This window comes from Manis pentadactyla, chromosome 9 (genome assembly GCF_030020395.1).
Source record: "Manis pentadactyla isolate mManPen7 chromosome 9, mManPen7.hap1, whole genome shotgun sequence".
Lineage (NCBI taxonomy): Eukaryota > Metazoa > Chordata > Mammalia > Pholidota > Manidae > Manis > Manis pentadactyla.
This window is the reverse complement of record NC_080027.1, coordinates 79,128,109-79,141,299: the sequence shown is the minus strand read 5'-3', so window position 1 is coordinate 79,141,299 and position 13,191 is coordinate 79,128,109.

Below are 13,191 nucleotides of genomic sequence, written 5' to 3'. Positions count from 1 at the left end.
TGAAAATAAAAGATACATCCGATTTTCTGATTTTGTTATAAAAGGAATAAACCGATAGGTAAGAAACTAGTGTTGCGATGAGGGAAAATCATAATAACAAAAACTGACATCAGAATATCTGATGTAAGCACAAATAAGCCACCCTAGAAAGACACTGCCTCATTAGAGCATGCAGAGCCTCTGCCCTGACCCATGCCATACAGTAGTGCTTCCCAGACTCTTATGTGTATAGTTATAGATCTGGTTAAAATTCAATAATAGACCTGGGGTGGGCCTGAGATTCTGCATTTCTAATAAAATCTTACATGACAGTTTCCAAATCTCAGCATTATTAACATTTTGGACCACTGAATTTTTAAATTTGTTTTGGGGGCCAGTCCTGTGCAGTTTAAGATGTTCAGCATCCCCAGCCTCTACCCATTAGATGCCAGTATCACTCTTCTCATAATCCATAATAATCAAACATACATCCAGGTATTGCAGGGTGTTCCCTAGAAGACAAAATCAGCCCCATTTGGGAACCACTGTCCTAGAGGATGCTGATGCTTTTGGTCTGGAGGACCAGGGTCAGAGGGATTTTCCTGGGCTCTCCATTACTATACATCTCTCCACAGAATAAGGAATGTAAGAGTCCAAGGGGACACTTTCTGAGCTATGTTCCCCTTCTTGACCAAGTTCTAGGTAACTAGGACCTGGAAATTTCCTGCTAAAATGATCTAGGCCTGCTTCTAATATTAATGAGGCCTCTGGGCTGGATTTGTTTTCCCAAGGATTGACCACGTCACAGATGTGGATAGCCCCACACCCTCAGGAGGGATGGCGAAAGGGAAATGCTTTGAGGAGGTGTAGACTGAGCCCGGACATGAACACAGGCTGTCCACATGCATTCAGTCCTTTTGCAGTGCAGGAGGAAAAGGAAAGTGAAGCAAAGGTGTGGAGGAGTTGTAGGGTGGACACTGAGAATGGATTCCCCTCATACTGCCATGTTTTTGTTACAGAAACTCTAAAATGTCTGAACATTCTAAGTTCCAGTTTGGCCTTCTAGTTCATTATGAAGGTGTGCTTATTAAAAGAGGAAGATAAAACGTATACATTTAATAATATTTCTACTTGATTTATAACTTTTAATTGTGTTATCTATGATCCCCATTTATCTTCCTGCCTTGGACCCCACAAATTCTAGGGGTTGGCCTCAGTTCAAGGCTGGCAGAGAATTCTAGATGTTCAACACCATGATCAGACTTGATTGGTGGGAAAAACAGAATAACTTTCTGTAAGAGAAAGTTAGGTTGCTTAACATGAAAGACATATTGAGAATCATAAAACTGCACAAAATGCAAAGCTTGACTTAGAATATAGTTGCTTATGAGTCTATCTGACTCAAAGACCATTTATTTGTGCTATGCAAGGCAATGGTAACTTTTTCTTCAAAGTGGCAGTAAATATTTTAGCCTATCTGGCTAGATGGCTCTGTGGCAACTACTCAACTCTGTTGTTTGAAAGCAGCCATGGATAATACACAAATGAGTGGGTAGGGCTGTCTTCTAATCAAACATTCTTTACAAAAATTGACTGTAGTTTGCGAACCACACTGTTATATTCCCCCTCAAGTAACATATTAGTGGGGCAAAACATTAAGTGTTGGCATACAAATTCTCAATAACGTTAAACTGAAACCATATACTGTGTGGAAGATACAGATGAAAATTTAGGAGTACTTTTTTCGTAACGTATTTTTCTTTCATTTAGATATGCTTATCTTTCAGGACTGATATATATATATATATGTATCAGCATCTGGTAACAAGAGCCTTAAGAAGATGTGCATACAAACACAACCAAGTCAGTAACCAAAACTGACTGAATGCACACTCTCAAACCAAAGCCATATATAGTGAATATTCAATTACCTTAAATACGGCTTTAATGAATTAAACATCAATAAATAAATGAACACCAGTGTTCCATTTTCCTTTATTTGGAATTGGTCCAAATCCTTAAGCAGTGCCACTATGGGACTTACACTTCTTTTGGTCTTGTCTGAATTGTCTATCCATCTGCTTCTATCAATACAGGTCTATGTATTATATACTCTTCTTAGCTCACATCAGTTTATGCTGGGACACCACTTTCTAATATCTGATTATTCATTACTTCTGAAGGGAGTTTCTTCAACCTTTCTTCACTTGACCTTTTTAAGGTTTATTATCAACCTGTATTTTTTAAATATGTTAGGACCCTTCATTATGTTCTGCTAAATCCCTATCATCAATAACTCAACTACTTAGGAAATGGTACTCCCTGTATTTACTTAATACGTACCCTGTGGGGTAAATTTTCTGCTTTCTTGTGTCCATCTTATAACAGTTGTATGGCTGAGCAGAAAGGAGGTGGGTACGATAATCTCCTTCTGGTGGAGAGGAGTAACTTCTTATTGTAAGATGAGATGAAAACGGATTCTCCCCACTGGGAAAAAATATCGAGGGAATTCTACTTTTGATATAAAATCATTATATATCTTTCCTGGCAGCTGTAGTTCATCATCAAGGGGACCACCAAAGCTATTAAATAGTAATATAATTAGAATTATCCTTTTTCTTCATTCTGTAACCACCTCTACTTTCTAAATAATTCTGTACAAGGGCTTAAAGATATTTATTTACTTATAGTGGGACATCTAAGGGTGTCTTTTTTAAAAAAAATAGACTTATTTTTTAGAGAAGTTTTAGTTTTCCAGCAAAATTGAGGGGAATATACAGAGATTTCCCATATACTTTCCACCCCCATATGCATAGCTTCTCCCATTACCAACACCCCACTTGAGTGATACCTTTGTTACAATTGATAAAAACGGTATGTTTGTGCCTTAAAACATCATACATAGCCACACTATTATGACCTATTCAGACAGACAGAAAAAAAAATTGAAAATTGAAAATGAGGTCTATATCCTTATTCTCTATCCTTCACTTGCAATATGCATCAGGTTTTGGTGTGGGAGGGAGGCTGGCTGATAAAACCTTTGTAAGGCAGTGAAAGTGTTTTCAGGCTGAAATATTCAAAAATACATCTGCAAGGCCAGGAGGAAATATATCATACAGAGAACACTGAGGAAAGTGCTCCCAAGATAGAAAACCAAGGTTCTTTGCTCATTTTTACCTAAAAAAGCTTTAAGGTCTTCGTTCTTCTTTTTCTGCAGGTAATACATTTCCAAAACTCTACAATTATCACACATGAGTAAAGCACTGAAAATGTGCTATGCTTTCTACAGCACTTCTCAGCCTATCCTTGATAATAATAATGGTGATGGACAGGAGTTTTATTTCTGGAAGCACAGTCACCATGTAAGACCAAATTATCAGATTTGAGGGCCAAAAAGAACATTTTGTTGAATGTAATAGTTATAAATCATTCCTCTCTAGAATACTGGAAGTTGTAGCTTTTAGCAAAGAAATATATCAAATGTAGTTTAATATTGATTTTTTTCCTTCGGGAATGCATTTCAACCAAGAGGACCCCAAAGCTTAGTAAATCTACATGTAATTCTTATGCAGGCTGCAGTTGTACTTTCCCCCTTATTTTATTGAGAAATGTCTGTGACAGTTCATTCAATTTATTCTCCCAAATCTGACTTGCTATTTATAGGAGTGCATCATGAGGGACTGTGGCCTCAGATTTATTGTGAACATCCAAGTGTGTATTCTAAAAAGGAGGGAATGATCCCCTGAGTGAGTGTGGTACGTACAGCTCCCTAATGAAGCTCCTTCCCAGAAGAAATGTCTTACACATGGGTCACAATATGTTGGCTTGTGTTGTCCCATCACTCAAGCCATAACTGAATGGACTAGGTTTAAGTGTCTGGACCAAAAAGAATCTATCCAACAGGTTGGACAGATGTCCTGTTTTGTTGGACTTTGTCTTAAAATACAGAGGAGTGTTACATCTAATGATATACAGATGTTATAAAGAAATGAGTGGTATGAGAAAGCATAAGCCATAAAGTAGAATAAACTTTATATTAACTACCTTCCATGGAACTTTTCACATAATGCTCATAAACAAGAAAAATGATTTCCATCATAATGCAAATATGGGAAATGCTAAGTTAAGTGAAGTTGAATAGATTTCTTTACTACAAAGTTTCTCATAATGTTTAAAATACAAATATGAATTGTGAATCTCTAAGGAAAGTAATACTCCAAATTTTAGCTGTAGATCTTAGGTTGTTTTTTTAAATGAGCTTGTTAATATATCATAGAACACTAGATTCACATGAATACAGTTAAGAAAATAGTGAAATAGGAGAATATGACAGATGGATTTTAAAAACAAAGTCAGTCACAGAATCCCCACAGTGGTGGAAGAGCAGAGCTGGCTAAAATAGGGAACAACAGACACAAGTTTCAGAAGGATAACAAGATAGTTTACTATCTTCCTGCTGAGATCTTTGGTGCTAATGAACTGTGCTTTTTCATTAAAAGTTTCTCTGAAATTTTTGAACTCTCTCTTATTGTTCCTTGTATTCTTATGAAAACACTAATCAATTGAATATATTAGGTCAATATAGATCAGTTTATCTAATCAGAGTTTCACCTGAGAATAACCCTTTCCTTCCAATAAAGTGACACTTGAAAGGAGACCTTAAATGAATGCACAGGGACTGGATAAAACAATCACAAACTTAATTGTTGCCTTCTACCTTTCCTGGTGAAGTGGCACATAGATAACAGGGCCACTAAGGGTTGGAGCTTTAGTCAGGCTGTGTTCTGGTAGCATCTGTGGCCTCCCTGAAAAGTAAAGCTGAAGGGTAAAGGGTACTAACTGTTTAAACATTATCATTTTCTCCTCCTTCCTTCTAAAAGAAACCTCTTTACCACCACCATCACCACCATCAGCACCACACAAATTATTGGAAGCAGCAATGTGCCCAGTTAAAAAGTCCTATTTCTCTGTTTACTTTGTAGATGGACAATGAAATACTAACACAAGTAGAAGGGTGGGGATTATTAGGAAGCCCTTTTTGCCCTTCCATTTTTTCTTTTGCCTGTTATTTGGAATGTGGTGTGTATCATGTAATGGCTTCAATGCTGGCAGCCATACTGAGATCAGGAGAGAATTGCCAAGACTATTGTAGAAGTGCAGATGTAACATGTTTAAGCAGATGCTGAACCAGGCCAGAATCTGTACACCTCTGGATTTCTGATTGACGAAGAGAATGATCTCTTATGTGCTGATTGCTCTCTTTATGTAGTCATTTACTCTTAATTGCTTGTTTTGCAGTCGTTATTTATAACTGCCTACCCCAGTTACTAACTTGTCTAAGACAGGACAGTTGATTTCACTAAGTACAACAGAAAGGCTAAACTGGGGACCTGACATGTTATCCCAGACTGCTCTAAAATGATGGACACAAGGCATCAATGCTACTGACAATAAGTAAGTTTAATCCTGCCTCCTGATTTGAGTGTCCAGCCATTAGGGAATTATTGGACCACCCAGGTCAGGAAACAGCTCAAATTATATAGATAAAAGTCCATCCTGCCCTCAATTCAAACACACCCTTGTCAGTTGGGTCCTAACTACTGCATTAAAGTTAATTTTCATCAGTTTGTTTTATATTTAAACTTATAGGATCCCTCTATTTGAAGATATAACTTTATAATGAAAGAGAAAATTTCTTTTTACGAAGTAGCATTTGTTTTCAGAACCCAGGTACCAAAAATCAAGTTATCCTAGAGACCATGTCAGTCTTGGGAAGATCCTGAATGTATTAAGTTCCATGCAACTTAAAAAGCCTAGCTAACATAAACCAGAAACAGATTTATTCTTCACATCAAATTTGGGGAATTGTTGAAATTAAAACAAATACTGTTGTGGTTTTATTTACATTTTCTCTCATGAGATGACTTGAGTTAGAATTTTACTAATTATTTGGAGAAGAGACTACTATAAAGTGGCATGTTATTTACACTTATAAGTTATACACACACACACACATACACATCTGCACACGTATATATACATATATATCTGCACATGCATTTAACCCTTGAACAACAAGGGGGTTAGGGGTGCCAACCCCCAATGCTGTCAAAACTCTGACAAAAGTATAACTTTTGACTCTCCCAAAACTTAACTATTAATAGCCTACTTTGGACCAGAGGCTTACTGATAACATAAACCCATATTTTGTATGTTATTTGTATTATATATTATATTCTTATAATAAAATAAGCTAGAGAAAAGAAAATGTTTTTTCAAATTGTTGCATTATTTTTTCAAAAAATTTTCCAATATATTTGTTGGAAAAAATCCAGATATAAGTGGACCCTTGCAGTTCAAACCCATGTTTTCAAGGGTCAACTGTATATGTATACATAAACATATATATACACACACACCTATATATGTATGTATAGGTATGCATATATAAAAATTATACCTACTAACAATCCAACATGCCTTTGTGTAGAATATATTGAAGGGAGGAAAAACCTTCTTAGAACAAACAAGAGCAAGATATTTAAGGAAATTTGGATATAACAGAGAATATGAGGTTGGATAGACATCATAACTCTTAGCTCTATAACATGTATACGCTTATAGCTGTCTTTTGATATAAGTATTGATATACTTTTAAGTATTTGCAATCAGTATGTTGTATAAACTTGAGTTTTGGAAGTAACTCTGAAAGCCATTTATTTTTGCCATCCACTGTCACTTTAAAATTTATTTAGTAGGGAAAATTACCCCTCCACCATTGGTTGGAAACAATGGCAGACCCCCATATCTTTTTCTGTCATTCATAAACAACAGAAATGTAGGGGTCATTCTAACAAATCTTAGTCTTGATTATGAAAATTAGAGAATACTATTCATCACTTCAATTTTTACTCAATGATAAGACCACTGAACCAGACTTCCCAGCTAGGACCTTAGTTTACTAATCTCTCTTGCTCCCTGCCTCCGGAGTAAGGGAGGAGGGCAGGGAGAGCCAGGCAGCTCGTCCTCCTTGTCCACCTGCTTTCGTATTTTTTGGCTTGGTGGTGAATTAAGATAGAATCACTCTACATGGGAAGTCTTAGTATCTCTAAGGAGGATGTCGTGGGTCCCTGTGATTCGATTCCCAAACTGACTCTACTTCAACAAACTGTTCCTGCTCTCACCTTAGTTTCTGGCTTCTGGTACCTCACTACTCATGGATTACCTGTTTTAAAAGCCCCTGTATTTTCTAGCAGGAGCCCTGTCAGACAAGTTCCCTTTAAAGTGCCTCATGCTACGTGTCCACCACTGGTTCTGTTTGGTCCTCAAGATTCAGGTTACTGAGCTCCCTACTGGTGAGGAATGCAATTAATTCTCTCTGAACAATCCCTCACTTTGAGGAGCCTGCTGCCTCAGGGCAGTGGCTGTCCTCTCCCTTTAGGGTCATCCATCACACGTGCACTATGTCCACTGAAATAGAATATGTAAAAATAGGAAATACGTAAAAATGTTAACAGTTGGTTAACTGGTCTTGGTCATGGTTTCATGGAAGCATTGATTGTCTTCCTTTATGTTTTCCAAATTTTCTACTCAACACAAAGATTCTTTCCTTGACCAAACTCTAGCCAGGCTCCTCTGAGCCCTCTTTTCTCAGCTAGTCCTTGACCTCGGCCAAAAAGACTTGCACAAACACTAACAGATTCTAACAGCTCGAGGCCACATCCCTAGGATGACCCCAGCCTCCTTTAAAGTGTCTGCCTGAGAGAATTCAAGGCTGACAAAAGAATTTGCTGTTTGCTCCAGCAGATACCTGAAGATAGGGTCCCTATCTCACAGCCTCTATGGGAGGATAAGCAAACCAGACGGATTCCCCATCGATCCCACCCTTTTCCACTTTTTATAATTTTTCTCCCCCCAACTCTATCAGCTCCTGTTTATCCCCTTCCCCATTTATTCCCTCATTTGCCCTTTAAAATGTCCAGTTACCTCTGTACAAATCAAAGTTGAGTTCAGTTCACACTAAACTCTTTTCCCTAGTGTAATAGTAGGTTACTGATAAAAATCTATTCTTACCCCTCAAACTGGCTTTATCTTTGCCAGCACACATTATGTTTAAAAAAAATTATTTAAAAACAACAAAGAACAAATACAAAATATAATGCATCTGGTAGTTAACTCAAGAGTTTTAACTAGGTAATGCTAAATCATTTATAAGAGACTTCAAAGAAAACTCTGAGAAGCAAGAGGAAATCAGCAAATTAGCTTAGATGAGAAGCAAAAGTCTAAGTTTAAGGAAGCATTTTAGGCCAAAGGCAAGCTTAAAAGACCAGAAATTAGAAAGAAGACAAATTATTCCCAAATAGCTGGGTCACATAGAAATAAAGAAACAGCCAGTACTTCTAACTTAAGCAGGTATCATCTTTATACCCCAGGGTAAAGAGAACGATTACTATTTATTATTTCCATGTGAGGAAAGCAAGAAAAGGCAAGCAGTGCTTTCTTTATCAAAACAACATAAAAAATATTTTCTTAGGCATGCGAATGTCTGTCTATAGCAGGGCCAATGATTATATTTTCCTTATATTAAAACACACATACACACATGCACACACACAAAAGGAATTCTATTGGGTAGAGATATTAAAGAAATATTTTCCCTCACCAAAGTTACTAGGATCAAGAATGTTCTAATCAAATGCAAGAACTACTTAATGTGTATGGTAAGAAAAAATGGAGAGATAAAATTAGCAGTATATTTGCATTCATAAAGTTTATTTATATAAATGAATATAATTTTTAAATATTTTAAATATTAAACATAAAATTCATAAAATATTTTACTGATAAAATTGATGGATATGTGATCATCAGTCTTTGTATATACTGTATATGTGTAACTTACAAACTTGCAAATATATAAAGAAAAAGTTGTATATTCATATATAAATTAAATATGTACATATTATGTCATATATATGATATTCTGAATAAATATATAGAAAAAGATACATAAAGGATCAGGATGTCCACATAGATATAAGCTTATATATATATGTATGTAAATTATTACATTACACATGTATGCTCACAAAAATTATATAATATATGTAAGATAAGGCAAAATATTTTCATTAATAAATAAAAGACAATAAATTATAAATTGGTTAAGGCATGGAAAATATACAGGGCTTATATATTTCAAGGGAAATTACTCAGAATGTGAGTAGAATAATAAAAACGTCAAGGAAAGCCTGTGCAGATGTATGTAAACCAGGGGAGCCTGGTGAAGTTGAGATACTGCATGCCCTGTCATTCCTCTATGCTGTATAATTGCCACTGGTCAGCAGGAGCAGGCCATTGACTGGACCTGCTTCCGGAAAGGTGATGGTATTGTTCTGATCCTCCCAAACTGTGGAATAGTGAAAAGCTGTTTGGCTTTTTTGGTGCCATAAACTCTTATCTGTGGCTTCTCAGGCAACATGTTTTAACCAACTGAGGTTAATCTCAAGGATGACATACTCCACTAATCAGGACATTTGCTTTATAAGTAAACAAGAAACAATGGATGAAAATTATAGGAGGATGATTACATCCATATATATTATGTATCAGCTATCCCATCTGTTGTCCCTGGAATACTGGTTTATTCTGTTTTGTCTTCTCTGTCAAGGTGGGTCTCTTTAATATGTGTGTAATTCCCAGAGCCTATGTTTTAGGTGGATTGTGATTAAACTCTGAGAAATTCCAATATGCCTATTATAACTACCCACCAATTGTTTCCTACATATGTATGTTATATAGTGCATATTGATGGGATGGAGTAATATATAGGACTTCTATTTTTTCAGTTTCAAATGTAGACAGACTATTTAGTGAATAATGAGAGCTCTACATGTCAAAGATGACCTACAGTGATGAAGTACTAAATCCTCTGTACAACCAAAGTTATTCTAGATCTTCCTATTGAAGGTCTAAGATGTACTTACTGGTGGATGTGTCTTTAAGTGGTATTAAAATCATTTTCTTGGCTTCAGACTACCTCTGAGAAATTATTTTTATACTTTTAGATGGATTCAAATCAGCCTTTTGATTGTCATCACAGCAATCTATAGCCTGCACAGGGCTGGTATCACGCCCACTTAACATATGTGCAAAAGTCCAGAGATTTTAAAGTGACTTTTTCATGGTCTAATAACAGAGCTGTGACAATAAAACAGTTATGCTACTCTGCATCCTCCTATATGGTCATTTTACCCAAAACATCGATGTTATGCGGTAGAGTCTCACTCTCTCCTTACTGCTGTTTGTTAGGTAATTACAATTGTTAAAAGTCAGATTTTTTTTTGGAAACAATCTGGAGAATGCATCTCCTATAATGACAAAACAACCTTAGAATAAAGCCCTCTCTCCTCCAAGGAAGCAGATTTGGGATTCAAAATACAACACAGATAATTCCATAAAACTCAAATCCTTTTTGAAGAGTTTATTTAAAATCTACACCCAACTAAGAAACCTAGGTTCATGGAATCAAGTGAAGATAAAAAACAAAAGTAAGACTTTGAAGATCACTGTAAAACTGTCTTTCATTCATAGAAACTTGGGTTGTTTTTGTAATTTTCTCCTTTTGCCCTCTTAGTTATAAGATCTCCTGAAAATTCCTTTCTTGCATGTGAATTTAATTAAGCTGAAGACTAATACTGACTGCTTTTACTAATTCAGAGACCTGATTCTGTCCCACAGTCTCACTTTGGTCCCGAATCAAAGTATTCTCTTAATTTGTTCTCATTAATCTTAATATTCCAGTAAAAGCTTTCAAAATTAAAGGAGAACTGGATTCCTTCGATATACCATTTAGCATAGTAAAATTATCTTTGCCTCCATATAATATCTTTCTTTCTGAAAGCATATATATATATATATATATGTGTGTGTGTGTGTATACTTATATACATATACATATGGTTGTATGCCCAGGTAATAAAATACATTTGGAACAAAAGCAGTGTGGGGAACCTCAATCTATGTGAGTTTAGAATTCTTGAGTTTTATCAATTGGCTCAAATAAATGAATCATTTTAAAAGCACTAGTCACTTTTAATGGCACCCTGCAGTGAATTCTCATGTCATGTGAATAATCCCTACCATAATGTGAAGGCTCATTCTGTAATTCACATGTGTAACCAGCTTTCATTAACTGAAGCACAGCTCTTCAGGCATGACCTTATCTTTGTAACAGCTGTCAAATAAATAAACAAATGCCTATTTGCAGTAAGTTTAATTCTATCCCTCCTAGCCCAAGTGCAGAGGTGCGCACTTGCCAAAGGATAGCTCTACACGATGTGTCAGACAGGTAAACTTCTGGGAAATAACAGTGTCAGATCAGCCTGGCATGATGTTATCAGCAAAGGGGCGTCTTTTGGAAAACCTAGAATGGCCAAGCTGCAAATGCAATTGGATTTCAATAATTGTCTGCAGCATTTGGTGGGTGTTTTGTTTTGTGGTGGGTTTTTCTTTTTTCCCACTTACATACCAGAAACAATGATCGTCAGTGTCATCAACATGAAATATGAATGACAATGATGTCTAGATACTGAGAAGGGTACACCAAAGAGCCAAAGTGAGGCTTTGGAGGAAGGGGCAGAGGTGAGATGAAGCTAAAAGTGACAGGTTTGGGCAAAGAGTGGATGGAAAAAAACAGAGAGAGATGCTAGGGTTTACAAATTCAGAAGAGATGGCAATGCATGGAGAATAGTCTTAGAGGAAGGAGTAGCTCTGCCTTGCATTATAAAATAATAAATGCATATATATCATTTACCTGAGTCCTTTATGTATGTGAGCTTAAAAACTAATAACAACCACTAAACAGTAATATCTGGTAGTATGAAAAAAATTTTTTTTAAAACAAAGGAGTATATTTTTCTCTATTGTGTTTTGAATATTTTACAAAAATAGAATTCTTGATCTTTTAAGAAATATGGTCTTTGTAGACTAATATGGAACAAATAAGAAACTGATAGTTTCAAGTAAAAAATAATTTGCTCCATTATGGAATGGAAATACTGGCTTCAAAGTGCATGGGGCTAGACAGATACAGACATGCAGAAAATCGTGAAATCACTTCATTCCAGCTGGGAAGAAGCTTATCACAGAGAAACTGGAAATCTCTACCTGTCTTTTTCTCTCTCTCTTTCTCTCTCTCTCTTCCCACCCTCTTTGATCTGGAACCTGAAGCTACATAGAGTAAAATGTCAATCTTTCATGTCAAGAACACATAAAAGACTAAAACTAGTCTTAGTGTTAGGTAGAAAGATAGACATAAGCAACCAGGAAAGGGGAAGATAAGGTTCAAGGAAAAAAAACTGCCCAAACTCTGCCCAGGTAGGGGTCCCACATGAAGATAACAAACGCTTTACAGGGAGAGAACTTCTTTGCTTACTGGGACCAGGACAGACCGGTCCCCCCTGATCCTGACTTGGGCACAACTGAACAAGTCTAAGAAACACAGCTCATCAAGGAGAAGGACATGCACACCGAGAGTGTGATGTGATGTTAACTGTCTGTGTGAAGGATTCTCTTCAGTACAGACTGACGAATACCAGCAAGAAAATACTGCTCTCCAGGACACGGCGGTTCTTTATAATCTATGATGATTGCATGTGACAGATTAAAGAATGTATCTAAGTGCAGACACCCACACATTGTTAGAACTCCTTTTACTTCTAAAAAAGTGGTATCTTCTGAAGTTCCTAATTTCTCTAAGTGAGGGTGAATGTAAGTACTCAAATTGGAGACATTTTGACAGAATTACTTCGTTTTACATAAGAAAGGTGAGAGGGAAAGAAGAAATCCTTGGACGCTGAGGGAGGTTGTAGCAAAGTTGCATAAAGAAACAGGACAGAGGGAGTTTCGGGACAGAAGTGGGAGATCCTTTGAAATAGAGAAAAACATAAGTTAAGAGGAGAAAGCAAAGGTATGTCTAACAGAACTTACACTCATTTTTGTGCCATGGGCTGTAATATTATACTTGCTCCTTTGTTGTCAAGGAACCACTGCTCAACAGTGCTGTGGGGACTGGCTTTCTGTCGCTTATTTGGAAATGAGTTGGTGCTGAAGCAAATTTCCAGGTGAGGAGAAAACATCAAACCTGAACCACAAAGGGTGTAGAGCAAACATGGATTATTAGCAGAGAAGGAGCCTGAGAAGAGGAAT